The sequence below is a fragment of the Protobothrops mucrosquamatus genome, unplaced genomic scaffold (assembly GCF_001527695.2).
Source record: "Protobothrops mucrosquamatus isolate PMUCROS unplaced genomic scaffold, P.Mucros_1.0 scaffold2402, whole genome shotgun sequence".
NCBI lineage: Eukaryota > Metazoa > Chordata > Lepidosauria > Squamata > Viperidae > Protobothrops > Protobothrops mucrosquamatus.
This window is the reverse complement of record NW_015388474.1, coordinates 49605-54394: the sequence shown is the minus strand read 5'-3', so window position 1 is coordinate 54394 and position 4790 is coordinate 49605.

The window sequence follows — 4790 nt, the reverse complement described above, 5'->3', positions numbered from 1 at the left end:
CAGACAGTCTCATACATTGGCATTACATTGCTACATTTACACTGCATTACTACATTTGCACTTCATTGTTACATTTTATAAAAGAATAACTTTTATTTATTTCCTTCAAAGTGCTCCACAATCATTTATACAAGGGGGTTTTGGTTTATCTTGATGACATCCTTATCTACACTGAAACCATGGATGAACACATCAGATTGGTCCATGAGGTATTAAGGAAACTGTTGAAAGCCAAATTGTATGCAAAACTGTCAAAGTGTGAATTTCACCAGATATGCCTTGACTATCTAGGGTATTGGATTTCGAATGGGGATAGAAATGGACCCTGCCAAAGTCAAAGCAGTTCTAGAATGGCAACCTCCACGCACCCACAAACAGCTTCAAAGTTTTCTGGGGTTTGCCAACTTTTATCGTCAATTTATTCCCTCTTTTGCAGAGATAGCCATGCCCATCATCGATTTACTCAAAACAAGCAAAGGGTGGGGGGGCATACCTTTTGAGGTATGGACTGATCACAAGAATTTGGAGGTTCTCAAGACCCCCTGCAAATAATCCCCCAAGCAAGTTGAATACTTCAACCATTTTAATTTCACTTTAAAATATTTTCCTGGAGGCAAGAACTTTTTGGCTGATGCCTTGTCTAGAATGCCCCAGTTCAAGAGCAACTGAGAGGAAGTAATTAACTCCATTATTCCTCTGCCACAATACGCTTCCCAAATAACCAGATCGCGCATGTGCGCACGCACATACAGTGACCCCCTGCTGGTCCTGACGATCAATTGCTAAAGGAACTGAAGGAGAAGTTAGAGATTGATGCCTGGTTTAAAGATGACAAATCTATATTGACTTTAAGGGGTGGATTAGCTTGGAAAGGTTCTACGTTATACCTCCCAAAAGGCCTCAGACTCCAGGTGTTGCAACAGAGTCATGATGCTAAGCAAGCAGGTCACTTTGGATATTTAAAAACATTGCATCTAGTGCGCAAGCAGTTCTGGTGGCCGAGAATGAAAAAGGACATTGAGAGTTATGTAAAAAATTGTGCCACTTGTGCTACCATAAAGAAGCATCCTTGAAAACTACCAGGTTTATTACAGCAAGTGGCCAACCCCTCTCAGCCTTGGGAGGAGATAGCCATGGATTTTATAGTAGAATTACCTGAGAGTAAGGGAAATACTGTAATTTGGACTGTGATTGATCTATTTTCCAAATAGTCTCAAAGAGGAAATGTCAAGGAATCAAAAAAAGAAATCTCTATGTTAATCCTCAACCAGCTAATAGGCAAATGCTGCTGTGAGGACAGGGAAAAGATAAACTGTAGAGATAAGGGCCAGGTAGAAGTTGTGAGCAGCAATCTGCCCTTCCAACTCGTGCCTCTTCTGTCTACATGATCTCATCCATTCACATCACCATGGCAATGTGGAAAACTACCCCAGGCTGGTACATGATATCACCTGGTTCACATGATATCAGCTAGGTTACATCAACAGGATGTGGTAGAAAACTGGTCCCTGTCTGGGGCCTCCTAGCTGGTATATTCTTAAGAATTGGCAAGGGGTTTCACCAATAGAAATGCTGTTACTATGCTGATGCCATGTTACTTTATGCCAGTGATGGCGAACCTTTTAGAGACCGAGTCCCCAAAAACTGGCCCCACCCCCATTAACCCCTTGCTCTGCCCCTGCTCCGCCTCATCCCACCTGCCCGCAGGGCCACTCACCGCCTCCAGGGCCCGCTGCAGATCACCCAGCAGCGCCATGGCAGCCATGCCCTCTGCCCATGCCCCGCAGCATCAACTGTGTGTGATGGGGCATGAGGGCAGAGTCTTGTCTACGCTGCCTGGCTACCATGTCCTTGACTGCACTGCTCCACGTGGGCCACGCTCAGGAGCAACCCTTCTCCAGGAGGGCTGCTGGTGAGGAGGATGTCATGGGGGGAGGCAAGGCTGGGGCAACGGCACGTGTGTCCACAGAGAGGACTCTGAGTGTCGCCTCTGGCACCCGTGCCATAGGTTCGCCACCACTGCTTTATGCTATTTGGAATACCTGTATATAAGGCAATAAACACTGCGAAGGCAGTCAGCCATATTTGCACCCTGCAATGACTGGTCACTGATTCCATCAATAAATCATGTGGGGGTGCAGAGATAATTGAGAAATTGCTGAGGGGAAAATAGTAGTCAAGGAATCCACTGCAAGCCATGAATATTTACAACAACTAACCTGAATGCAATGAAGAAGAGAACAGAAGTGTTTTTGAGCATAAACATAAGATTTTCAGCCACCATTTTTTTCCAAATTAAGCTATTGTTGTAATATTATATGCTGAATTTAGTTCATTATAAAGAATCAGAACTTTATATTATGGGTTTGATCTACAATAGAATTCTTTATTGACCAAATGTGATTGGACACACACAAGGAATTTGTCTTTGGTGCACAAGCGCTCAGCATATCATACAAGCAACAAGTGATAACCATAATCATAGTATACAATCCTCATAAAACATAGATACAACACTCAGTGATAGTCATAGGATACTAAAGCAATCAACATAAATCATAATAGGATGCTAAATAAAAGCAATCAACATACATCATGAGATACCACAAGAAGTTATAATCATAAAAATCTAAGGAAATAGGTAATAGAACAAATGAGAAGGATAAGTAATACAGCTCTACTAGATGGTTAGACATCTCGGCATAGATAATGTTGTGGGAATTAGTTGTTACTAGAGTGATAGCATGGGGGGAAAACTGTCTTTGTGTCTGGTTGTTTTGGCATGCAATGTCTATAGCGTCATCTTGAGGCAAGAAGTTGAAACAGTTTATATCCAGGATGTGAAGAGTCTGTAGATATTTTCACAGCCCTCTTTCTGGCTCATGCATTATACAGGTCCTCAATGGAAGGCAGACTGGTTGCAATTATTTTTTCTGCAGTCCTAACTATCTGTTGAAGTCTGTGTCTGTCTTGTTTGATTGCTGTGCCAAACCAGATAGCTAAAGAGGTGCAAATGACAGACTCAATAATTCCTTTAAGAATAGAATAGAGCTGGAAGGGACCAGCCCCCTTCTCAAGCAGGAGAACCTATACCATTTCAGACAAGTGACTGTCTAATCCAGGGATGTCAAACTCAATTTCATTGAGAGCCGCATCAGCATTGCAGTTGCCCTCAGGGGGCTGGGTGGGTGTGACCAGGGTGGGTGTGGCCATCTGGGTGGATGTGGATGGAGTGGGTGTGGCCTACTGGGTGGGCGTGGCCAGCTCTACATCGTTCGTGTCAAGGGTGCCTGTGGGGGCCTGAACAGGAGTGAGACACATCTGAGGGTCTCTGGCAGAAGGGAATGGGACCGGAGCAAGTGCCAAGGCATGGTTCACTGGAGGAGCCTCACTATTACTCTCAGGCCATGCGGGGGGGGGGGCTGGATGGTGGTTTGAGCTTCCCGGAACCCTGGGCAGCAGAAGTCAAACGCCCAGCCTGGTCCTCAAGCACCCGCGGCACCAAGCCCAGCCCCACTTCCCCAAGGGGGCACCCAGCTGCACTTGCCTCCTCAAGGCTGCTGCTGCTGTGCTTGCTCTCCTTAGCCAGGTTGCTCATGATGGGTATGAGGGCAAAGTCAGAGGGAGGCCCATTCCCTCTCCATGGGAGGAGACCCGGCTTTGTATCCAAAGCTTCCTTAGCAATAGGATGGGAGACCCCCAGGATAGGCCAGGAGGAGGGGGCAAGGGGATGGTGAAAGGGCAGCAGGGCAGGACTAAGGTAGGACTTCCCTCAGACCCTCCCTCTCCTTCTTTCCTTCTTTCCTTCCTTCCTTCCTAAGTACAGAGTGGTGGGAAAATATTTGACATGAGGGAGGAAGAAAAACAGGCAAGAAACGCAGCTGGGGAGGTGTCACCCTTCGTGAGGAATGAAGAAATGCACCATCGCCTGGAAGTGGCCAGCGCGATGGTGCATTTCTTCATTCCTGACAAAGGTGACACCTCCCCAGCATGCACCCAGGGGGCGGGGCCGATGTGGCAGGGGCTGGTTCCTCGCTGTTTCCAGATGGCCTTGTGGAGCTAAGACTGAATGCATTTCAGCATAGATGGCCACCATAAAATTGTACATTGGCTCCCAGCCAGCCTGGGCCAGGGCCAAGGCAATGGGGGCCGTTCCCTCACTGTTTCCAGGATGGCTTCGCGGGCCACATGAAACCACTTCGCAGGCCGCATCCGGCCCCCGGGCCTTGTGTTTGACATGTCTGGTCTAGTCTCTTCTTAAAAACCTCCAGTGATGGAGCATGCTGTTCCACTGGTTAATTGTCCTCATTGTTAGGAAGTTTCTCCTTAATTCCAGGTTGCTTCTCTCTTTGGGCAGTTTGCAACCATTGTTTCTTGACCTGGCCTCTGGTGCTTTGGAGAATAGTTTAATCCCCTCTTCTTTGTTTTAAATAACTTTTCATACAATATCCCCCTTCCCTCCCCCCCCTCCCCCTTCACTTCCCAGAGCTGGTTACAGGGTTATAAAAACAATCATAAATTAAATAACATTACCCAGATATACTACAATCGAGTCTCATCCACACATACTTTAACTCTATAAAATAGATAAATCTTAACACTTTTCCAGCAAAATAATAATATAATTAAACATTATTACTAAAAATAATATAAATTCATCCATAATAAACTATTAATAATATTCTAAAATTTACTCATAAGCTAAGTAATACTTTTCAATCTCGTATTTTTTCTGAATATAATCAATCCATCTTCTCCAAACCAAAATATATTTTCCTTGAGATTGATCC